At 38.2% G+C, this 26,438-nt stretch overlaps 1 long non-coding RNA gene across 1 annotated transcript in view; it reads left to right on the top strand.

Moving 5' to 3' along the window:
• The first annotated feature begins 8,220 nt into the window (after positions 1 to 8,220).
• Positions 8,221 to 26,438, top strand: part of LOC117098035 — a 67,203-nt gene continuing 48,985 nt past the window's right edge. Inside the window, exon 1 of the long non-coding RNA XR_004443148.1 lies at positions 8,221 to 8,288. This is a non-coding gene — a long non-coding RNA (uncharacterized LOC117098035). The remainder of the gene's footprint in view (positions 8,289 to 26,438) is intronic.

Genomic DNA, 26,438 nt, shown 5'->3' with positions numbered 1-26,438 from the left:
GTCAAGTTCTCGAATCAGCCTCACTTTCTTAAGCCAAGGAGTAGAACGAACTCAAGAAAACACACCAGCTGTGACCCCAGTATTTTATGAAAAAACCCGGCCGGGCGCGGTGGCTCAAGCCTGTAATCCCAGCACTTTGGGAGGCCGAGACGGGCGGATCACAAGGTCTGGAGATCGAGACCACCCTGGCTAATACGGTGAAACCCCGTCTCTACTAAAGAATACAAAAAACTAGCCGGGCGACGAGGCAGGCGCCTGTAGTCCCAGCTACTCGGGAGGCTGAGGCAGGAGAATGGCGTGAACCCGGGAGGGGGAGCTTACAGTGAGCTGAGATCCGGCCACTGCACTCCAGCCTGGGCGACAGAGCCAGACTCCGTCTCAAAAAAAAAAAAAAAAAAAAAAAAAGAAAAAACCCTTCAGGCTGAAAGGCGAAGGACACTTGTACCTGACAGTATCCATCCCAGTTCCTCACTGGATCAAATAAATACACTGATCTTTAAAGAGCACCATGATCATTGGAAGTGCAGCAATTTACTTTGGACTCTTTTCTGAGTCCTATCAATGAAGAACTGTTTTAATCAATTTAATAATGAATTATTTTTTGCCAAGGTCATATTGTATTTCATTAATTCACTCTCTAGTATCTTCTTTTGTTAATTAGTAAGCTCAAGAAATCAGAAAGAATTAATATCCTTGCCTTTATTCTAAGTGATTTTCAATGTTATATATTCATAGTTATTCAATTTTATTTTCAACCTATACTCCAGAGTTCACATAAATACCATCTGGCATTTGATTAAAACCTCATCATTATTTCAGTTTATTAGAACAAATGTTTTTTGACTACCTACTTTAAGGCCATTTTCAGGGAAGATTCCTTCATGCAAAATACATCAGTTGCTTGATTCTCTACTCAGTGAAGACAGACTACCTTTTAAGGAAGGTAGAATAAAAATTCTATTTTTCTACGGCAGATTCTGTGCCAGATGCCTTATATACCTTTTCTTATTTAATTATCCCAGTAAGTTATGTGCTAGGCATGACTATATCCATTTTACAGGTATGAAAACTGAGGTGAGGAAGGTAAAATAACTTGCTGAGGATTGTATAGCTGGGGAGTGGCAGGAATGAGGTTGAAGTCACTCTGACGTGCTGTCACATATTGCTCCTGACTACACATAGTCATGCAGACACAGGGTTTTCTCATAATCCAAGAAAGACGGTCTCTCATGCCATAAGAGAGCAGCAAATCAGTTATCATGACATTTCCAAGGAGGGGAAGATTGCTTATAACTCCAAATAATCAGGGAAATTTCACCGAAGTGGTGGCATTTAGTCAGAATCTTGAAGCACAGGTGGGTTTGGGTCATGTTGCAATAAACGGCATTCCTGGCGGATGGGGTAGGTTAGGCAAGGAAAAGGCATTGGGGAAGGGAGAAGACATGTCTGGGAAAAGCGAATAGTCAAATTGGTGGGGAGCAGGGAGCATATGAAAGAAAGTAGAAGGAGATGAGTATGAAAAAGTAGGGCAGGAGACATTGCTGAGTGCCTTCCATACATGCCTACAGGATTTGTACTTAATGGAGAGCTCTAGAAAGTTTTCAAATAGGAGAATGGCATGATTGCAGCTGTGTTTTGGGCAGCTTAATCCAGGAATGCTGTGATGGACAGAAGGGGCCAGTTCAGTTAGGAACCAAAAAAGTAGAGCTGGGAAGGTGGGGAGTGAAACATGCCTTCAATATTCTTGCATCTCAGTGACTATTAGAATTTGGTGATAGTCAATGGTGACGACAGCAGGACAGAATCTTGCGTTTATATTATGTTGATCTTATTTTATGTATGTTTAATTCATGGGGTAGAAGATATGTTTATTTGTTTTGTTAGAAGTTGAAATTGGGGTGCTCATGAGATGTCCAAGTGGAGATATCCCAGAGCAGGGAAAACATTCCATAAAGAACTTAGAGGAGAAGTAGAACTGGAGCGGCAGATATGGGAATCGCCTGCCTCAATGCAGAGTTACAGACAAGAGGAATGATGAGAAGCCCGAGGGAGAAAGTCTAGAGCAGAGTATCAAGGTAGAGGTTTAAAGAATAGATTTAAGGAATGCTTAACTTTGGGAGTGGGAGAAAGAAAGTCACATAGAGAAAGAGAGGAAGAAAGGAAGAAGTGACGAATGCCGTTCATGAGCACCTTCTGTGGAACAGAGCCAGAGCTGAATGCCTTATGTCTCATAAATGCAGCAAGCCTACAAAACAGGTGTGAACCTCAGTTTGCAGATCAGAAAACCGAGGCTCAGAGAAGTTAACTTATCAAAATCCGACAACGTTATGGTAGTGATGGAGCCAGAATTGGAATCTGATGTTCTGATTCTGAAGCCTGTGCTTTTTTTCTGAGTCACAGGTTGTCAAACTTTCTATAAAGGGCACAATAGTAAATATTAATATTTTAGGCTTTAAGAGCTGTGTGGTCTTAGACGCACCTACTTAATTCTTCTCTTGTGGTGCACAAAGAATCACAGACCATAGTAAATGGGTGTGGCTGAGTCCAATAAAACTAAATCTGTGCTCACTGAAATATGATTCTATATCGGTTTCCTGAGTCACAAAATATTACCTTGTTTTGATCTTTTTCCAACCACTTAAAAATATAAAAGCCATCCTTCGCTTGCAGGGAGTGCAAAAACAGGTGGCAGAATTTGACCTGTGGGCTGCAAAACGTCAGAAGAGGTGGGTGAGCAAAAAGTCAGAAATATATAGAACCATAGAAGTTTATAGTTCCAGACTGGGCATGGTGGCTCATGCCTGTAATCCCAGCACTTTGGGAGACTGAGGCTGGTGGATCACTTGAGGTCAGGAGTTTGAGACCAGTGTGGCCAACATGGCGAAACCCTGGCCCTACTGAAAATACAAAAATTTGCTGGGCATGGTAGTGGGTGCCTGTAATCCCAGCTACTTGGTGGCTGAGGCAAGATAATCACTTGAACCTGGGAGGCAGAGGTTGCAGTGAGCTGAGATTGCACCACTGCACTTTGGCCTGGGCAACAGAGTGAGATTCTGTCTCAAAAATAAATAAAGTAAAAAGTTTTCAGGTCTGTACCATGATTGTTGGTTGAATCTTTATCTCATCATTTGTAGTGATACAGATTATATTTTAATGTCTTTGTCCTGTTTGCGTCCTTGAACCTATAAGAACAAACCTGTTAAATTGTAAACTCACTTCTTAGAGCTTGGAGAATTTAGCAATCCTCTTGGAAATGGGGAAGGGGGTTCCTCAGGCATAACTTAGTCAACCTCATTTTCTCATTTCCTTCAGCATATTTTCCTCTCCGTTTTGTAATCTGTGGTTAAGGCTGACCTACATTTCAAGGCTTTTCTGTGGGTACATCAGTTCCATTTTAAGTCTGATTCTTATACTGAAATAATTCTGCTTCTTAAGGATGAGGCAATCTACCTTCCCCCGTAGTAATGAACCTCCAACATGAGAAGCAAAACAAAGATCATTCTCTTCCCATTCTTCATTGAAAATTACTATTTCAGGTTTTGTTCTTGTTTGAAAACCAAGTATGAGAATTTTTGTACATTCTGCCTGTTCTCTTCTTCATGTAATTACATTTTTATTTGTTTGAATGCCAATTCTTGTGATCTAAGTCCCTCTTTTATACATACATCCTCAGACCCAAAGCAGCTCTTTATGTTTGAAAATGTATGTTTTACTTTGATTATTTTTTCCCCCCTGTGCTGTCTTATCCCCTCCCCACCCTGCTCCTATTTCTGGCAATGCAATTGAACTTAACTTTACTAATTTTGAACTTACCTTTTACTAATTTCCTTTCTCATCTCACATCTGGGGAGAGTATGTTTCATAGAGAAGAGAGGACTGAGGAGGAAATCCGATGTTTTGATTAACTAGAAGAATACGTGGCAGGGGTAGAAGTAAATTGTAAGATCTCAAGGCCTATCTGGTTTGTCCCTATTCCTCAAAGTGGGCCTGCATTTTGGAAAGTTCAGGAAATGGTTTTAAGGGCAGGATTGGCAAAAACAATGTGAAAAATTAGGCAAGTATGTCGTTGGATGATCTACGATGTGTCTTTTCAGGCATACTCTCCCCTCTTGAGTCATCTTCTGGAAATATCTCTTCTTTGTTCTGCTATTTGCTGACTGCAAGGTACTGATGCCCAAGCTGTAGAGGCAAACAGTGACAAGATGGTAGATGAAGATGGAATTGACATCATCTGTGCCCACAACTGATTAATCATCGCCAGAATGGCTCAAGGTGCTTCACTGGCCACTAAGCTTACACCTTTTCCAGATTATCTTTTTCTCTTGCTTGGCTCAAAAAAGGTGGCTATATTAAACTCATTTTCTGTTGATCAATAGCATCAAGTACAGTTATGAAACTGATATGGACCATTTGGAAATTAAAGAAACCCAAAGATGAACTTTGGATTGAACTTAGTGTCAAATCGTTGCTTTGAAACAAAGGAATGTGAATAACCACTCTCATGTAACAAATACTTATTATGTACCAGAACTTGCCTTGGTGCCTTATAGACATTATTTTATTTAATTCCTACTTTTTACGTGAATTATTGTTATTGTGCTTCTTTTGCGGATGGAAAAATTGAGACCCAGGGAGGTTATTTACCATGCCAGAACTTGAACCCAGTTATGATGGGTTCCCAAGTCTATGCTGCCACGAAACTTATTAGATTGAGACAACCACCTATGATGGTAACCTTTACTTCATATTGATTTCACTTTTTGGACCTCTGTGACATCTGAAAATCTTCAGGGAATTGTAACTGGGGGAGAAAAGCAGCTTTCTCTCAGGGCATACAAAATGAATGCAGAAGGGCAACCCTACAGAGACATTTTCAAGTCTGAGCAGCTTCACTTGGGGTGGAGCCTATGGCAGAGTTGCAGGGAGACCCAGAGGGGTCCTTATTCCTGTAACTGAACAAACAGGGTTGTCCCTAGGTGAGGTGGATTCAAGCTGCAGGAGTGTGCCACAGGGCTCCTGGCCACCTAGGAAAGAGTTAATTCTTACAACTAGGGAGCATTTAGAGATGAGAAGAGTAGATTCCAACAGTTAATGGGATCTTAGATGACATGTTGTATAAAATTTTCAAAGTGGGATTCTTACATACATAATTTATCTCTGTAATTAAAAAGCCTAATTTAAAAAATAATACAGATGCAACACATAATGGTGTGATTTCTTGTCACAAAAACAAATTATTATCTTGATAATGCAATACTATAATTTACACTGCTGCAAAATACAGTACTTTCACGAATTGCATGATAAATGTTGTCTAATTATTTTCCTCCCAGTTCTCTCCCTCTTCCCTCGTGTTGCTTGTGAGATGATAAGAATCCAGTTGTCAGTGGTGGGTTGAGCCTTTCCTATCAGCATCTGTTGGGGGAGGACAACATTTAGGGAGGTCCCTTGGCTTTGTCCCACTGGACCAGCAAAGCAAATGCCACCAGGTGCTTTAATGTGAATGGGCATTTTGCAGAAAGTCTCTAGAGGGGGCTGTGTTTGGTGTGAACATGTATTTTATTGCAAGTTCCTCAAGTATTCTGCAGATGAGAGTGAGGGGCCCACTGTTATGGCGGTACTTTAGCCATAAATGACCATTCTATTCTGAACAGCCCTGTCAATTCCCCTGGCTTCCCTCCTGGTTACAGACCCATCATTGTCAGCGGAGAAGGGAGTGTAAATAGCTCTCCCACCGCTGATGCCACTTAGCTGGCTGCAAATTGATGTGGATAGCTCTTTAGCTTTGGAGACTGTGCCTTTCACCTTCACAGCGCTGGGCATTCATTGGCCTGCGGCTTTGGAGCCTGAGATAAATCCTTAACTAGAGCTTTGCTCTCCGCATTGCAACACATCAGAACTCAGCCAGTGGACGGAAATTTCAAACATTTTGGAAATTTACACCTTGTCACTCTCCGAGGGCAATGATTTCAAGAAATTATGCCATCTCCACCCACCTCTGCATACTAAGGCTAAACACTCAGAGCCATTTCTAACTCCAGCTAAAGTGCTGAAGGTCAGAGAAGTCAAGATGAGCCAGAGCTTTGTGCATGTTTCCCATTATTATGCTAATCATATGCATGGTCTTTCTGCACTTACACATCCATTTTCACAGACAAAAAAAAAAAAATACATCAGTGTTTTAAACAATGCTAATATTGTAATAAAGCAGTGACAAATGACTGAAGATTCCAAGTAAAGACTCCCATTTTGCCCTTGGCTTGTGACATTTGGGAGAAGGAAGAAAAGATGTAGCTTAAAATGTGTTTTTAAAATTCTTTTAACTCTTTTTGTGTTTGTTTCCTGACTGGTGTTCATATCATAACATTCCTGACAACCTAGTTTTCCAACTTGAGCTCTCTCATGATTTGGGTGGATGCTTGGGAAAAAAAAATAAGTTATAGGTGATGGTTAATATTGAGTGTCAACTTGACTGGATCGAAGGATGCAAAGTATCATCGCTGGGTGTGTCTGTGAGGGTGCTGCCAAAGGAGATTAACATTTGAGTCAGTGGACTGGGAAAGACAGACCTACCCTTAATCTGGGTGGGCACCATCTAATCAGCTGCCAGTGGAGCTGGGATAAAAGCAGGTAGAGGAATGTGTAAGGACTAGACTGGCTAAGTCTTCTTGCCTCCATTTTTCTCCCGTGCTAGATGATTGCTGCCCTTGAACATCTGACTCCAAGTTCTTCAGCTTTTGGATTCATGGACCTACACCAGTGGTTTGCTAGGGACCCTCGGGCTTTCAGCCACAGACTGCACTGTCGGTTTCCCTACTTTTGAGGTTTGGGGATTCTGACTGGCTTCCTTGCTCCTCAGCTTGCAGATGGTCTATTGTGGGACTTCACCTTGTAACTGTGTGAGTCAATTCTCCTTAATAAACTGCCCTTCATATATACATCTATCCTGCTAGTCGTGTCCCTCTAGAGAGCCCTGAGTAATACACTATATATTGACACATCTCCTACAAACCTATCTTGTGCTCTGAGAGTAACACTACTTGTGAAGAGTTTGCTGGTTTTGTAAGAGACTCAAGGCCAGTCCAGGTTTTCCGACTTACTGTTCAGAAAATCATTATTAGGAAATTAGCTTGCCTTCTTCAGCTGAAAACATTCAATGAATTTAACCCCTTTCATCCTTTTAATAGTGTAACACGTCAATCATTTTAATTTTCTTTGCTAATGTCTATTAATTACTTTAACCAAAATACTTTGTTTCAGTTGGTGCTATCCCAGGCATTCAATATATGAAAAGTGTAAGAAACTGGTGAGTTATATTAACAACAAATAGACACAGCATCAATGAGTGTGATGGTCCTGATAGGAAGAAACATGCTGAGGTCATGTCCTAGAGCCCTAGAGGGCACTGGGATGAGTTCCGTCACTTTGGAGGGCAGGAGACTGGAGATCTTCCCAGAGGGCTCAGGGGGCAGAAGGAAGAGCATGAGTGAAGCCATGGCTGACCAATGGGGACTGGGGAGTGTTGAGCAGACTGAGGAATGGATGCAAGGCTGCGATGTAGGGCATCAAGAAACGAGGTTAGTGATGGGGCTTGGGAAACAGATGAGAAAGGCTTTTGATAATCTGCTCTGAGTTTTAGGAGCATAAACTGAGTATCATCAATGATTTTTTTAAACCATCCCTCAAATGCTACAGCCCTCATTATCTATACCAGTAATATTGCCACTTAAATTGTCTCATCCCATTAGTGTGTCTCACACCTCCCCAAATGAAGAGAAAGTTCTGTCCTGCATATCTCTTTTCTCTTCTCATCTCACCCGTGGCATTGTGTTGAGTGCTTACTCCTCATTCAGTGATGGTTTAAAATAATTCACTCTCAGGTGTCCACTGTCTCTAGAATACAGGATTCAGCCGCAGGCCCTTTGCATAGGACCTCTGAGTGTCTGCTGGTGGATACACTAAGCCTCCGTCTGCCCTCAAGTTTCCTACATTGAGCAAATTTCCCACTTCTGGAACCACATTTCTGGATTAAGGCATGTTTCTAGAAAACCACTGGGAAAATATATTCCCTAATCGAAAGGGAGAATGTGTAACTGGCCCAAACATACGCTCCTTTAGCATGGAGTTAGTTGTCATGGGAATTGGCTCTCTCTGAATGTGGAACACAGAACCTTGATGGGTCTGGGGTTTGTCCTACAGCTGGAATGCCAAACCACAAAAGGGCAGTGAGAAACCAGGGCACCAGAAGATAATGGGGAGCAGGATGTTTGAAGCCTCCGTGGGGCAAGGTAGGCCACCGGAAGCTGCCTTCTTTTCCCAGCCTCCCCACTCCCAGCCACCATGTTAGTCACGTTTCTTTCTTTCTTTTTCTTTTTTTAATTTTTTCTTTTTTGAGATGGAATCTCTGTCTGTCACCCAGGCTGGAGTGTAGTGACGCGATCTTGGCTCACTGCAACCTCCACCTCAGCCTCCCGAGTAGCTGGAACTACAGGCAGCTGCCACCACGCCCAGCTAATTCTTCTATTTTTGGTAGAGCCAGGGTTTCACCATGTTGGCCAGGCTGGTCTCAAACTCCCGACCTCAGGTGATCCGCTTGCCTCGGCCTCACAAAGTGATGGGATTACAGGCGTGAGCCACCTTACCTGGCCAGGTTTCCTTCTGATGAATCCCACCTGCCTGGGCTTCCCTTAGCACACTGTGATGGTGCCCCTTGCCGTATCATGTTCTATTCATTCCCTTCCACCCACCACGCTGCTGTTTCACGACTGCCCTGGCTAAACCCCCAACTCACTCTGTAGTAACTCCCAGGTTGCCATTTCCCCCCGACGGACCAGGTGCTCTGAGGTCCTGCAGCATCCCCAGCACTCCTCCATAAGATCATTTAATTTTAATAAGCTCCATTTGCTCTCAGTGTCTGACTTTGCCGTGAGAGGTGGGCAAGGCCAGGGTGAGGGTGAAACTGCCGCGGCGATATCCTGGTGCATGTAAGGGGCAAGAAAAACCCTCCCTAGGCAAAGGAAGTCATCTTTCAATGTAGCATCTTAAAAATCAAAATTAATGCAAAAATATCCATAATGAGCAACATTTTGGTATTTTAAATAAAGACAGGATCAGTGTTACTGAATTTTCTTTTTGCCTCAGGCTCCAATATGGCTTGGCACAGTCATATTTCTGATCCTGTCTTTATTTAAAATGTTGGTACATTGCTCATCATTGATTTTTGCATTAATTTTTTTTTAAATTTTGCATTAGATGAGTACTTATCTTGATTAGGGAGAGTTTATTGGAACCCTGTTAAATTCTGTGCCTGAGGATAGGGCTTCACGTGTCCTACCCCAGAGCTCGCTGTGGTTCTGGGACCACCTCTTATTCTCAAATTTGGCACAAGGCCTTCTTTTGAAACGTGCTTATCAAATGCTACTTTATCTACCAGATTCAGTTGAGAATGAGTTCCAGAACACGGGCATGTGAATGTGTGAATTCTACTCTAAGTTGTAGACTCGTTACCAACACTCCTAATCCAATTTCTTCTCTCACTATCATCTCAGAGGTTGGGAATACTGTTTATTATCTAAAGGAAAATGGACCCCCAGGTCTGCTCTTTAGGCTGGGTAACTGACACCTATTTAGGGAAATAGGTCAGATCCATCAATTTTCTTTTAGGTATGCATTAAGTACCTGCTGCATGCCAGGGGCTTCCCTGTGCATCATCTCTGTTCTTGTGGAGCTTATTAAAGCCTGGAAGCGGAGAAGATGAGTAAATTGATGATGCATGAAATCATAAAAAACATGTACAAGATAAAGAAGTAATCCAGATGAGCGAGCGATCACAAACAGAAATACAACGGTTCCCCCAGCTTGCTTTCTACTCCAATAGCCAAAGATCATAAAATAAAGATAAGTTTTCTTTCCTATTTGCCCATCGAAAATTGTTACTTACTTTGGGTGAAAGGATATTTGCAAGGCTGCTTTTATGATATACAGCTACTTTCACCTCAAGTCAAAGCATTTTAGAGATCAATTTTCTCAGCACCAGTAAAAGACAAGGGATATATATCTGTTAGTTGCCCTGAATTTCACTTCTGACAGTGATTGAAACGGCTAAGACCACCTCTACTCCAACACATTCCCACTTGACATCAGTTACCTGAAAAATAACTGTAGATTATCAAAGCCAAGTGCAGCTTCCAGGACACGAAAAGCTAGTCAATTTGGCGCTTGCCTCACTGGGATGTATTTTGGGCCATATCTTGTTAACGTATGTATGAGACTGTCGTAAAGGAGATAAAGAAAAGCTGTACTGAGAGTTAAACACGTTATAAGTATTCTATTTTTCATATAGGTGTACCTTGCCCTTTGCTTGAGTCGGGGGCCTTTGTTTTCACTTAAACTTCAAGAAATGTTTATTAAGCACATACTACAACTAGCGCTGTGCCATAGATGCTTGATATAAAAATATATATTGCACACAGTCTCTGCCCTAAAGGAGATTATAGCAATATGGACAGAGAGGATGAGCAGGAGGGTCCCATAGTCATAGAGGTTTGCTCTGCCTAGGTGGATGTGTTTGTGGAGCCTGGTCATTTAACAGTGGGCTCTGGGTCAGGCTACCTGTGCAACCTTGAGCAAATTACTTACCCTCTTTATTTCTTAGTTTCCTCTCCTCTAAAATGCAAGTAATAGTTCTTTAACTCATGTGCTTATTGTAAGAATTCAATGTATTAACCTAGGTAAATCACTTAGAGCAGTGTTTAACGCACAATAAGCTCTCAGTAAACATTTGCGGTCATTATTAATATAATATCATAATGAGAGGGTTATGGGCAGGCTTCTGTGGGAGTACAGGGGAGAGTCACTTGTTCTAAACTGGAGGGAGTCCCTGGAAAAGATGACCTCTGAGTCAGGTCTTGAAGATGATATTGGTGTTATCCAGAGGAGGAGGTAGAGGGAGAAGTGCTCTTGAGTGCTCCGAGGAGTGCTCAGTCACCAAAGAATGGAAAGTCATAGTGCGTGGAAGGAGGTGGGGGAGGAGGGAACTTTCTGGAATCCAAAAAAGTGCAGACCTGCACAAAAACAAAAGCGAACAAACATCATGAAGAAATGAGAGGGCTGTGTGATGGCTGGCACAGGATGTCAACTTACCAGGCTGAGGAGGTCAGACAGATGTGAGGCTGTTGTGTTGGGTGGCTTTGGATGTCACCTTGGAAGGAATAAGACTTCGAGATAGATGAAAGAGTAATCTCTGTACCACTTACAGCATTTAAAACAGTGCCTTGCACTTAATAAATATTGCATAAGTTGATTTGACAATCCATTGATTATTGCTTCTGTGTTATTTATAAGGTCTGTCACATCAATACAAAAGCAATGTTGGCTTCATTGAAATTTTAGTGCAATTGTTCATTTGGGACAAGTTCTTCCACGATTCCCTACTTAATTCCTAATTTATTCCTGTGTCACAACTCCACGCCTTTGTTATTGAAATAATTATCTTGGGATACAGCCAATTCAGTTCTTCTGAAAAAAAAAACCATTTCTAGAAAATCATTAGTTGGTTTAGTATAAAAATAAAAATTAAGGAAAGTTTCCTGTCAAATGGAGAATAAAACAGGGGAAGTAAAGGGCTATTTTGTAGGTGATACCATGGCATAGGTTCATGACTGGGTAACTAGGCTCATTTCCTTTCCAAATCAAAAATATATATTTGGTATTTTCCTATTGCATTTGTCAAACACAATCAAGACACCCTTTCTACAAATTGCTACCTTAGTCTCAAATTAGATAGTTTTCATCAGCTTTCTCTTTCTGCCCACAATGTCTAAGTAATACCAAATTTGGAAATAGCATTTTAATTGTGCTATCATTATTAAGGCAGCAGGTGGCTTTTAATGAGATCTTGAAACAAAACTGTTCCCTCTATGTCCGATCAAAATCCATGCTTTACTGCCTTGACGGAAAACACTGAACTGTTTTTCTCAGCTCCGGGGAGATAAATCAATGAAAATTGTGATTGTTCTAAAAATTGAAGTTTCTGATTGAACCTGTCTTTGTGTTTTACATGATAAGGAAATATTATTTTTTGGAAATAATAGCGACACTGGGCCAAAAGAAAAAGAAATTCATGCAAATTAATCCAAATCTAGTGTGAACAATTAATTCTGAACTACAACTAAGGAGCTCTGTTTTTGGATTCTCAAACAGTTTTATTGAGAGAAACCTGAGAATCTGTGAAAATGCATCCACTTATTCAGCATGAAAAAGAGTTCTAGCAATAAGGACTTTTAACAGTTTAGCTGAGCCAAGAGCTGCTATTACCTTTTAAGCCCAAATAGATCTGTCGAAATTTTTAGTTACTTTTTTTTTTTTTTGCATATAGCTCAGAAAGTTCTGCAATATTTCTCAGAAATTACATTATCTGTAGTTTTGAAAAACTTGTTGGTTTAGAAGGAAACAGAACCTAGATCCTCCACTAGGGGGATACATCTTCAGATTTTAAATTGTTTTCTTTTTTCTTGTTTTTTTCTTTTTTTCTTTTTTTTTTTTTTATTATACTTTAAGTTTTAGGGTACATGTGCATAACGTGCAGGTTTGTTACATATGTATACTTGTGCCATGTTGGTGTGCTGCACCCATTAACTCGTCAGCACCCATCAATTCATCATTTATATCAAGTATAACTCCCAATGCAATCCCTCCCCCCTCCCCCCTCCCCATGATAGGCCCCGGTGTGTGATGTTCCCCTTCCCGAGTCCAAGTGATCTCATTGTTCAGTTCCCACCTATGAGTGAGAACATGCGGTGTTTGGTTTTCTGTTCTTGTGATAGTTTGCTAAGAATGATGGTTTCCAGCTGCATCCATGTCCCTACAAAGGATGCAAACTCATCCTTTTTTATGGCTGCATAATATTCCATGGTGTATATGTGCCACATTTTCTTAATCCAGTCTGTCACAGATGGACATTTGGGTTGATTCCAAGTCTTTGCTATCGTGAATAGTGCCGCAATAAACATACGTGTGCATGTGTCTTTATAGCAGCATGATTATAATTCTTTGGGTATATACCCAGTAGTGGGATGGCTGGGTCATATGGTACATCTAGTTCTAGATCCTTGAGGAATCGCCATACTGTTTTCCATAATGGTTGAACTAGTTTACAATCCCACCAACAGTGTAAAAGTGTTCCTATTTCTCCACATCCTCTCCAGCACCTATTGTTTCCTGACTTTTTAATGATTGCCATTCTAACTGGTGTGAGATGGTATCTCATTGTGGTTTTGATGTGCATTTCTCTGATGGCCAGTGATGATGAGCATTTTTTCATGTGTCTGTTGGCTGTATGAAAGTCTTCTTTTGAGAAATGTCTGTTTATATCCTTTGCCCACTTTTTGATGGTGTTGTTTGTTTTTTTCTTGTAAATTTGTTTGAGTTCTTTGTAGGTTCTGGGTATTAGCCTTTTGTCAGATGAGTAGATTGCAAAAATTTTCTCCCATTCTGTAGGTTGCCTGTTCACTCTAATGGTAGTTTCTTTTGCTGTGCAGAAGCTCTTTAGTTTAATTACATCCCATTTGTCAATTTTGGCTTTTGCTGCCGTTGCTTTTGGTGTTTTAGACATGAAGTCCTTACCCATGCCTATGTCCTGAATGGTACTACCTAGATTTTCTTCTAGGGTTTTTATGGTATTAGGTCTAACATTTAAGTCTCTAATCCATCTTGAATTAATTCTCATATAAGGAGTAAGGAAAGGATCCAGTATCAGCTTTCTACTTATGGCTAGCCAATTTTCCCAGCACCATTTATTAAATAGGGAATCCTTTCCCCATTTCTTGTTTCTCTCAGGTTTGTCAAAGATCAGATGGCTGTAGATGTGTGGTATTATTTCTGAGGACTCTGTTCTGTTCCATTGGTCTATATCTCTGTTTTGGCACCAGTGCCATGCTGTTTTGGTTACTGTAGCCTTGTAGTATAGTTTGAAGTCAGGCAGCGTGATGCCTCCAGCTTTGTTCTTTTGACTTAGAATTGTCTTGGCAATGTGGGCTCTTTTTTGGTTCCATATGAACTTTAAAGCAGTTTTTTCCAATTCTGTGAAGAAACTCATTGGTAGCTTGATGGGGATGGCATTGAATCTATAAATAACCTTGGGCAGTATGGCCATTTTCACGATATTGATTCTTCCTATCCATGAGCATGGTATGTTCTTCCATTTGTTAGTGTCCTCTTTTATTTCACTGAGCAGTGGTTTGTAGTTCTCCTTGAAGAGTTCCTTTACATCCCTTGTCAGTTGGATTCCTAGGTATTTTATTCTCTTGGAAGCAATTGTGAATGGAAGTTCATTCCTGATTTGGCTCTCTGTCTGTTACTGGTATATAAGAATGCTTGTGATTTTTGCACATTAATTTTGTATCCTGAGACTTTGCTGAAGTTGCTTATCAGCTTAAGGAGATTTTGGGCTGAGACAATGGGGTTTTCTAAATATACAATCATGTCATCAGCAAACAGGGACAATTTGACTTCTTCTTTTCCTAACTGGATACCCTTGATTTCTTTCTCTTGCCTGATTGCCATAGCCAGAACTTCCAACACTATGTTGACTAGGAGTGGTGAGAGAGGGCATCCCTGTCTTGTGCCAGTTTTCAAAGGGAATTTTTCCAGTTTTTGTCCATTCAGTATGATATTGGCTGTGGGTTTGTCATAAATAGCTCTTATTATTTTGAGGTACGTTCCATCAATACCGAATTTATTGAGCGTTTTTAGCATGAAGGGCTGTTGAATTTTGTCAAAAGCCTTTTCTGCATCTATTGAGATAATCATGTGGTTCTTGTCTTTGGTTCTGTTTCTATGCTGGATTACGTTTATTGATTTGCGAATATTGAACCAGCCTTGCATCCCAGGGATGAAGCCCACTTGATCATGGTGGATAAGCTTTTTGATGTGCTGCTGAGTCCGGTTGTTTTCTTAAAGTTCACTATTAACTCCCCTGCATATGGGTGTGTAGTAAAGAGATGACCATTTATCCCACATATAGAAATACTTCTTGTCCTGTCAAACTACTTAGAATTTTTGCTGGGTATTTTAATTCTTTTATTTTCTACATACCTGCTTACTTACAGATGAATCAAAAGATTTACAAAATGAGATAATCTAGAAAATCAAAAGTTAGTGGCATGTTGATGCCACTAACTCATTAATTAGGGTTCTAGGATTTAAGGAACTCATTAGTACCTCATTGAGCACCAAGTAAAGGGGACTTTGCCGTCCTCAAATCAGTTCAAACAATGTAATGCCAAATGGGTGACTGAGCTAAAGGTAGTACCCAAGCCATGAGGAATGTCTGGTTCATGGATTCCTTGAGTCCCAGGAGTTTCAATAATTCCTTTTTCCTGTCTTGTCACAGCATCTATTTGAACCAATACCTCTTCACATAAACCTCAATAAGGAAAGCTCTAACAGGCACCAGTGTCAGGCAGGAGTGAACATCTGAGAGCTCTGGTGAAGAGTTCAGGGGGGACAGTGGAGAGACACCATGCATCAGGCATCTGGACAACTTGGCCTTGATTCTAGGGGCAGTGGAAATGCACAGAGGCATTTAACATGGGAGAATGGTATAAGCAAATTTGTATTTGGGAATGAATTTGAGGTAGCAAGACTGAAAACAAGAGCAGTGCTAAGAGGGATGCAGAGAGCATGGGCTAGGAAAGAATGATAGAGGAAAAATGAAAAATTTAAAAACCACAGAACTAAACCTTATTGGCAATGGAGTTGTTAGCAGTGGGGACAGAGTGGAAGTAAGGATCACTTAAGCAACTGCATGGATGGCTACTTACAATATCGGTGTCTGGGAGCAGAATGAAAAATGTACAGCAGAAGCCGAATTTTACCACATTGAAAAGGAGGCAAACAAAAGAAAATCTCAGAAAAGTACATTCTTAGAGGATAGGGGATCATGCCCCATTTATTTGGGGTGTGGTGTCCCTGGTGAAGATAGGTATCTTTGGGGGTCAGTGAGATCCAGCTGTTCTCTCTCTATTTATTCCTTTCCCATTAGATATGGCCAATTTCCTCCCCCTCCATCAATCTTCTTTTGTATTTTAACTTACATTTTGTTTTCTGGAACAAGAACTTCGTGCATAATAGAAATTCTATTAAAATAAATTGGAGCCTAAGTAACTCACATATTAAGACACAAATTTTCTGTCTGATAATGTACAGTCCTAATATTTTATCGCATACCTCTCCCATTGGGTGGTGATTTGTAAAGAATTACCAATTCCTTATGTGATGTAGGCACCATTTCTTCTATCACTCTTATACCCAGCTGTCACCATCAGGATGGGAAAATGACTTAAGACATTTCAGCAATAAAGCAATATAAAGATTTTAAAAGATGTGATTCTTTGTAGCATAATTTTAATAACAGCATTACCAATAAATTACCCTCACTATTAAAAAAGATAATATTAGCTCACTTTATTTAAATGTGGTGGGAAAACATAATTCTTAACATGGTGAGTAGTATTATTAACCTTTTAAACAAAAGTTATAATCCTTCTTTTAAATATATTGTTATTATAAATCTGTTTCATTTTTAAGATTTTCAGGAATCAATATAATAAGCTGTCCATTTTCCCTTATTTCACAAAGAAAGTAAATTAGAGGATAGGATTTGACTGGCATAAATTTGCCTTACAGAAAACTATTGGAATGCCTCTGGGTCAATGATAAGAAATATTTTAATTCCTACTATGATTATAGTTGCCATTCTATGATTTACATTTGAAAGGAAGGGAATAAACTATGGTTTTTTGTTGTCTCCTTTACAGCAGTTCAATTGTTTCTTCTTTCACTTTTTCCTACTCAGTTAGTCTTTCATTCACTCAAGAAATATTTCAGTATCTACTACGTGTGGATATTTCTGGCCACTTATATTCATTCCTTCTTCTAGGAACCCCTGATTTCCTTCTAGGCTATCAACTTCCCTCCACTGTTTGAAACCTTGTTTGAGTGGTAAATCAAAGAAGTTCTCTCCCATTATACAGAAGGGTAAGGGCTCCACAGAAGCTCAGTTCTCTATATTTTTTCTATCACCACCTTGGAACATCGCAGGCATCTGACCTGAATTTGGTCAATCAGACACTCCCTCCTGGAGTCATAAACTGAAGAAACTGACATTCCCACAGACAATTGACTAGAACTTCATTCCAGTGTTGGGGGGTGGGTACCTTTGAGCATTTCCTGCCTCTGGGATCTGTTAGTGCTTCTTGATTCCTGTCTACTCCAAACCTTCTCTTTCTGCCATCTCTTTTGTCCTCTCTGTGAGTTCTTTCTTATTCTTCCAAAACCTTTTCTCTTTTCCTTAATTTAACCATATTCATTTCCGATGCTTGCAATCAAAGAACCCAAACTATAAAGGCAGAAACTCTGCCTTTAAAAAGCTTACAGTCTAGTAAGCATATAACACGTCTTCATATCAGAATATTTTTGAATTATAATGGGTATTATGTTCCTTTCAGCAATCTATTTTTCAAGCCACCAGCATTGCAGATTTGTCAAATACCAGGAGCAGACTGTCTCCATTTATTCAGTACACAGTAGGCATCAAGCAGTGCATTTCTGAGCTGCTCTGTTCCTCAGATGGAGTAGACGTATATCACGTAATACATGAAATAAGAATGAATTGGTCCACATAGCAATGGTCAGGGCTGATATTAAAGATGACTTTAGATCTCTTCTCACAATGAGTCATTGATGGCAGAAGTAATTTGTTATCATGAAAACCAAACTGAAACACTCAACAAGTTAATGTGAAGATCAATTTAATTTTTTTTACCAAAAAGACTACTTTACATTATATTTGATTACATTAAAAGCATGTTTAAATAAAAGGAACCAAAGTGTTCAATACAATCTAATGAGAAATAAATCTATTATAGTATATAGTTTCATTGCTTTGAAAAGATAACAAAGAGTACGTTTAACTTTTTTTCTAAATAAATGTAACTAGACTACTTTCTTCTGCAACCTCTGCACTAAAGTTGAAAGAGATTTTATGCACAAATGCCAATAATGGTTTTAAACAATATAAATACTTGCTTGAAGATGGATACTAATGCCCTCTTTGGAACTATTGTGGTCTATCAGGTCAATAACATTCATTTAAAAAACTCTCCAAATGTGTTTTCATACAATAGCCCCTGATAATAATGAAAGGCTCATTATGGTCTGCTGAGTCAATAATCTATGTTTTTAATACATACTCCAAAATTCATTTCCTCTTCTATGTCAATGTCTGTTTAAACTATTTCAATTAATTATTGTTAAGAGGAAAAGTTGTAATCGGTTTGAACTTTATATTTAACTGCTATTAATCATTCAATTCTTATAATCAGTTACTTATCCTGATATGTTATAGATTATTACCAATAGCTTAGAGCAATGGAAGATCACAAAAAATTGGATGTTAGAGCAAAGCAAGAATAAAAATGCGTGCCAATAAAACAAAAACAAAAAACTCCAAAAACCTAACAATAACTTGGAAGAATTAGGCAAAAGTTAGTTTGTGTGCTCAATTGGCCAGGTTGTTGCAGATAATTTCAAGCTTTCTGAATATTTTTTAAAACTTAGTTTTGTGAGATGGTTAAATCAGAAATGTTAAAACTGGCCAATCCAACACAAGCATGACCAGTGGGTTCAAAATAGCCTGTTTTGAGATATGATTTCAATTTTATTTGGTATGTGAGAGTAAGAAACACTTTAATGTTTAACATACAGATATTTTAAATACAGTTTGTATATTTAGTATCTGATAATTGAGACTAAAATTGCTTATACTTTTATAGAAACTATGCCAAGGTTGTAGGGAATAAATTGTTAAATTTATTCTGGAGGGAAGGACTGATGATTTGAAATAATGTTACTTTTTTTTTTTAAAACATCTTGTTTGCATATATGCAAGCATGATTTAAAGTGTTGGTATTCCGTAACTGAACTGTATGATTTTATGCCTACTGCACTTTGGATGCTCATGAAAATGAGACTCCTCCTTGCTTTTCTGCTGAACAGTCTTTCAATAAATATTTTCTTCTCCCTCCTCTCTATTGTGGTTTTGTGAAAATGTCTTTTAGCTTAATAATTTAACCTTGGTTTATTTTACTGGGTAGAGAGGGCTAGCATTTTTGTCTAGCTCTGTTACTTGAATCTGGCAAGGTTCACATTTCAGTTAAGCTGAATTTTCTAACCTGTTGGTCTTGATCTGCTGGCTGCAGTGAAATCCTAAAACACAGCAGTGTGCTGGTGTCATGAGTGATCACACAGCTGCGTGAGTGAGAAATGAGAGGAACTCTGGAGGGGACTGCATCTATACCATGAGAGAAAAGATTCAACCTTGTGGAGGGGTATGGGGCATGGAGCAGGGGCAGGAATGGTTGCTGGATTGGAGTCACGGCAAATTCTAACTTCGTAACTTCAAGACCTGTCTGGCACCACCACATTTATCTTACAGAATCGATATTCAAGTTAGCAAGAGGAATCACTGAGATCAGAGCCTTTAATACCATATATTCATTATTTATTCATTCAACAAAGAATTATTGAGTGCCCACCATGTACCATACCCTAAAAGCTTGGGGGAAAAGAGTGGTGAGCATAGACCAGATCCAGCTGCCTGCCTTCATGGAGCTTCATGAGAGAGACATTTATAAAATATCATAGACAAAATTACAAGCATGATAGGAAGAGGCAGCAGACAGAAGAGTTGATCTGGTCAGCTGCGGCTGCCCCTAGAAAAGATGAGTTTGGGTGAGAGCTGAAGGATTATGAAGAGTACATAATGACAGTACTAACGTTAGTACTATATAATGATGACAGGTAACATTTACTCAACATTTATTATATGTTATGAGCATTGTAATTATACATTATGGGCATTGTCATAATGTAATAATGTAATAACCGAGTGAATCCCTCATAACAACTCTAAAGTAGGTGTTATATTTAGGTTCATTTTATACAAGGGGAAACTGGGATTAAGAAAGGTTAAGTAACTTCCTTAAGATCATGCAGCTCATAAGAAAGGAAGTGGGGAATTTGAATCAATACCGTCTAGCTCCAGAGTTCTTGTTCTTGACCACGACACTTGAACCTTCTTAGCAAATATGATCTGAATTTTAGGTCCTCTGCCACTAGGAAACAATTACAAAGTATTTTTTATTTTCCAGACACTACTCAAAACTTCTGATTATGTTAATTCATTTAATTTTCCAAATAACTCTTTGAGATAGGTTCTATTATTACCCCCATTTTACCAGTGAGGAAATTACACGCTGCCTCCAGAGATGTTGCTTTGAATCTCTTTGCTACCTGGCCTTGCAGGAAGAAAGCAGGAGGTAGAAGTGTAGAAGTGTAGGAGCCTTTTAACCATGCCATGAGAGGACATCAGATGTCTGCTAGGGGACAAAGGGTGCAGCTAAAGAGAGACCTGCCAGAGGATGGATTAAGTGGTTCTGGAACAATTTTGTTTCCCTATTGTAAATATGTACATAATCTCACCACAAATAACAGTAATTGGTGATGAAGGAGAAGCTTGGGAACACAACCATGGACTAAAAACATTGCCCTGTAGACCAGCCTGTTGAGTTCTTACATACAAATTAACCCAAAGGTTAAAATTCAAATTTCTCTGAATCCGGGCAAAATATTAAAAAAAAAAATTCTCCAAAAAAATGATTTTTGAAATATTTGACTTGCATATCTCAAGATATTTGTAAACAAATTAGTTTATTGGCATTATAGTACCACATTAATCAAAAGCACTAGTTACAAGCATGATGGTCATTTGGTTTTCTATAGAATGAAATATAATGTGTTATCTATAATTTTAGAGTATGAGCAGAAATATTTTTATTAGTTAATATTTGTGTTTAAAATTGCAAGTTGCTATTTGCAACTTCAAAACAAGTAACCAGAGACAATATACATGTTTTCTTCTAATATTATATTATTCTAATATATTTTTATCTAATATTAGACTCATACGCATTTTTTTGGATTTTTTAAGTTTTTATTTTGTTTTAAAAAATACTAAGAAGAAAGTACTAGAATGTTGAAGTTTGGTTTGTGATTTTTGAACTGATAGTCATGGAGTACACCCTTGTCATGAAAAGACATTCACTACATGACATGAGTGGGGTCAGTGTTAAGTGAGAAAAATGAAATGTTACCATGAGATTAATGGGCGCTAATTTGCCACAATTAGTTGATAGTGGTCTTTACCCAGTTAAGAACAAGAAGTTCCATTTCTAGCGACTTCAACATTCATAATCTGTTGAATTAAATCTCTTAGCATCAGCTGGTTCTTGCCTACTGTCAGGTCAAATGGAGCCATGCAATAGAAAAACCCGTTTTGTGAAAGCCTGAACCTTGGGTTGATGTAAATCTATTTATAGATAGCCTCAACAAGTGTGCAGGAAATGCACTTCTCTCTCCTGGTCCTGGTCTATTTGTCAAAGACCAGGAGCAGGCTGTCTCCATTTATTCAGTACACAGTAGGCATCAAGCAGTGAATTTCTGAGCTGCTCTGTTCTTCAGATGAGTAAACAGGTATCAGGTAAAACATGAAATAAGAATGAATTCGTGACAGCAGGCAATTCTGGGATCCTGGACTGGGTGCCACCAAAGGCAGAGAGAGGACAGTTTCCTCTGTGCAAAAAAGAATATTTGGCTCCATCAATATAAAATTCAAATTCAGATTTGCAGTGGTAAAATTTCTAACTAGGGTGATGATTCATTTTCTAGACTTCCATTATTCAGTTGCTAAAGGGTCCAGATTCCAAAACAAGAAGCTAGGAGAATAATTTGAGTGAACAGACACACATACAAGTGCATGTATGGGATCCCACGGTACACATTACAGCCTCCCAAAATACTTAAATCTGGAGACGGGTTGCTATACAGTTTACAGACTTATTCTTGAAAGCCTTCTCACAACTCTTCAAGACTTTTGGGGGAAGCTCAGGTCCCTCTGTTACATAATAGTCATGATCCCAGACTCTGAATCTCAGCCTTATTGTCACTGGTTCATGGTCCTTCACAGATAACAGGTGATTCTTGGTACACATTGGAGGAATGAATACAGATATATTTGGACTTGACCTCTATAAGGCTTCCAACAGAGAAATGAAGATGTACAGAAATTAAAGCAATTAGGAGAAGAAGTTAATTTTTAACCTGCATATTAATAGAAAGCCTCATTGATATTTTCTTTATGCATAGCATGTAAATTGATTTTTCCCATCATTATTACATCGCTTCTAGCTTTTGAAAAGCCATTTAAAAAAATCATTTTAAAACTCATCGCAAAAAAGTTGTAAAGACCTGTCATCTTTTCATCTTACTGGATAGAATTTATGAAGTGAGCTCCCTCTTCCTCTAAGTGACTGATCTAAGAAATTCACAGACCTCTACTTAGATCATGTGAAAATAAAAACCAAGCACAGTATTTCTATCATGAGAGACATCTTTCTTTCTTCTCCTTTCACTATGTTTGATCATGGACAATGAGATATATCGTTGTATGGAGACATGTACATTTGCCTTTCCCAGCTAAAATTCTCACTAATATTTTGCCCATCATTCATCTTGACTATTTTGATTTTCTCCTGGTTGATTTTCCTCATTGCGTTTAAGAAAGTTTCTTCCCAGACTACCAATGTTTTCTTTCTTCTTTTTTTATTAACAGTTCTGAAAAAAGGCTGTGAATTTCCACAGAGCTCTCATTTTTTGAGGGATTGTTTTGTCTTCAAATGCTGAGGATAGGCCATTTGTATTTTGGTGATAAAGGGATAATTTTTCTTCAGTAGAATTGTCTCTTCCATCGAGAGATGGAAACATAGCTTCTTCCTTTCCTACTCAAATTTTAACACTGAAAAGCTTTACCATATATCTATTGATAGACAGTTGAATCCACAGTAAGCCACAAATTTACCAAAAGAATTCATGGGATTTACTGAGTCAGTAATTCCTATTTTACTCAATATTCTGAAAAGCAAGAACTGGAAGCAGAACTTTGAGCTCTGCTTTATAATAATGATATTGGGGTTGTTTATGAGGGTCATGTTTGAATTACATATTCTTTCAGGCTCATAAGTCAGAGGGGAATAGTAACTCCATCGACTCATCAAGTTTTTTAATTCTGTGAAACAAATCCCTCTGGAAAAATGAATATTAATAATTAGACAATATCCAATTAGGGGCCATAGGCCAGAGCTAATCCTTCAACTAAAAAATCCACAAAGCACATGTAATAGTAGAAACTTAAGTTAACAAACCCTATTAACATAAAATTAATGATAATAGTATAGTGTGAGATATTTCAGCCTCCTCCAACTAAGAGCCTATTGCCATACTTTTTTTCTTTTTCTTAGGAATTCATTTTCAGCATAAGACTTTAATATTGCCCTTTGAAACAAACATATAATTTTCATTTCACATAGTTTAAGAACCCACATTTTGATCAATTCTTAAATATGAGCCTTTTTCCTCTCAAATTAAGGACACATTTAAGCCTGCATTTTCTTTTATTTTAATAGAGAAATTACAGTGTCTTCAGCAAATTAAATGAAGAATCACTCTATTCCTGACTCATTTAAAGATGCCAAGCAGATTTCTCATAATAATTCAGATTTCTATTAGTGTACCATTTACTAAAGACTTGGCTCTCCATTATCACAGCAGTCTGGAACTGGAAGTTAGGACCTCCATTTTACGGAGAAGACAAAGGTGGCTCTGATTAGTAAAATGAGTTGTGCAACGTCACCAACAAGTATCAGTCGAATGATTCTGGGTGTCAGTATGAGCCCTGAGCGAACACGGTCTTTCCCTGCGCATCCAGACCTGTAACCTCACCTGCGGCCAGTCACCCAGGGGCCTGAGGCCCCACAGTTTTGTTCCCTCGTCGTGACCCCTTGCTTAGCCAAATGGAAGGAAAATATAAGAGATAGGAGAAGTAATGAAAATAAAGTCAGTTTCCCTCAACCCAAGCTAATATTCCTTTTGGATCTGGTCTAGAGATTTTCTTGACCCCTATACAATAAAATAATGTATTTTCATATCATTCTCCTTCATCTTGGTGGAAACTTTTCAGGATTTCAAGGACAAATCTAAAACATACATCTGTGTCTTTTTTTATAGATACAAAGCTGGAGCCTCTGCATTCTAGTTGACACATGTAAATAAAATCAACCAAATGTCACCGGGCGAAAGGTAACCACTCAGCCTCTGAACAATGAAAGAAAAAGGATTCCAAATATATTAAGGCCTAAATTATACCGTACACACAAGTAGACACAGGCAAGAATAATCTACAAACTGTTCCCTTTATGTATAATTCAGTACACAGATGCTTTTTATCTCACTAAATCAGAATTCAATCAGAAGTGCTAAAGCTTCATTATTAAGCAAATTTCTCCCCAATAAAATGCTGATGCTACTTTTCAGTTCCACAATTTAGAAATTCTTTTCATGGATACATTCAATTTGCTTGATTTATTTTTTTCTTCAAGTTTCTAGAAGACAAATTTCTGTGGGATCTCAGTGTCCTATTTTAGCCTGGTCCAGTCTTTTTGAAATGAGAATATCTGTTTGCTTTAGTTGTCGATGGTCTTTGGCTATTCCAAACTGGGAACAAAGAGAGGAAATAAATAATTTTATCTTTTATCCCTTCCATCCATATTCCTATGAAGTTTCAAAAAATGTTTATTTTAGCGAACACAAAAATTTAACCTCAATAATTTGAACAAGACAGATTTAAAACAACAAAGAAACACTAGTTTTAACCCATCAAATTGGCAAAGCTTAAGAAGTATGATAATGCTCTGTGTTGGCTAGGGTGTGGAGAAATGGGCATAATTTTACAGAGCTGGCAGGATTTTAGCATCGGTATAGCATGTCTCTAGAGCAATTTAGCAACATCTGTCAAAATACAGTAAAATGTATCTAGCATTTCCTAGGAGTTAGGAAAGTATTAAAAATATGTATAAAGATATTTGTCCTGAGATTTTACTTATGCAGTTATCTATAGAAAGAAAGCTTTTTAAAATATCAATAATAGTGGATTAGTTAAGTAAATGATGACATACATAGATTATGTTAAAAAAACCGTGTTGTACAAGAACGTCTGACATGAGAAAATGTTCACTGTTCTCATAGAGCGTTTTTAAGTAAAAAAGGGAGTCTGTGGAACAGTATGCTCAGTGTGATGCTGTTCAACTCTATTGAGATCTATTTCTGGAAAAAAACACGCTAAAATGTTATCTGTAGTTTAATCTGTGTAGTGGATTTCAGGCAAGCTCGTTCTTTCTTTTTAAAAATTACTTTATGTCTCTTTCTTTCTCTCCTCCTTCCTTCTGTTTCTCTCTTTATTTCATTTGTTCTTTCTACTCTTCTTTCTTGTAAGAAAATTTGAAATAAGTAAAAATGATTTCTGAGTATCTTCAGTGGAAAACTGCATTGTTTTGAGCATACCTTTCTGAATTATCTGATTTTAGCCTTCCCTTGCCTTTGAGTTACTTTACAGTTATCTGATTTTAGCCTTCCCTTGCCTTTGAGTTACTCTACAGTTTTGTAGAAAGCTGAGAGCAATGTAAAAATTTTTTTTGTCTTTGGAAATGCGAATTTATTCTGTTCAGTGGAATTGTCAGTCCTCCTTTCTGTGGGAAAAATCAGGTGCATGTCCATTTGTAAATCCATTTGAATATTCTTTTACTTCACATACATTTGTGCTTCTTTGACTTGTCCTTTGAACTACTTAAAACATCTTTTCTGCTTCCCATGTATAGTAAATAGGCTAAATAAAATATTTGACAAGTGTTCCTTTTATATCTATATGACAGTTATGATTCTACATTTTCTGAAAATTACCCTTTAACACTGGTTTCCTACTTTTATAAATTAAGCATTTGTTACTTTTTTAATTAGAAAAGGAAGACAGCAGTAAATGTGATTTAAAAGAATATATTGTGTCACAGCTCCACATTACTATGTCTAAATGGCATTTTTATAAAACATCTTGCATTGAATTGTCTTAATATTTCTACAAATAAATTTAATTGACACTTATTAAACACATTATTTTCAAATCAATATGCTATATTGGAGGGAATATAAAGAAAAGACAATGGCCATAATGTTAAACATCTTGTAATAGCTACCATTTTCTTTCTAAATATCAAAATATCTGTTTCATTTTTAAATACGTGAAAATATCAACTGTATCTATACCTACTTTTTCAAAACGGCTTTGGTCATTTGTGGCTTGATCCCTATGTTGGAGAAACAATGTGTTGTTGAGAAAAATATAGGCTACTTTGGGCATAACAGTTATTAATTTATAGAACAGGCACTAACAGGTCTATATAATCTCACATATTCATAAAAGGCTATTTTCTTTC

The sequence above is a fragment of the Trachypithecus francoisi genome, unplaced genomic scaffold (assembly GCF_009764315.1).
Source record: "Trachypithecus francoisi isolate TF-2019V2 unplaced genomic scaffold, Tfra_2.0 Lachesis_group15, whole genome shotgun sequence".
Lineage (NCBI taxonomy): Eukaryota > Metazoa > Chordata > Mammalia > Primates > Cercopithecidae > Trachypithecus > Trachypithecus francoisi.
The sequence above is the reverse complement of the archived record's forward strand: the minus strand, read 5'-3'. Positions and strand labels throughout refer to the sequence as shown.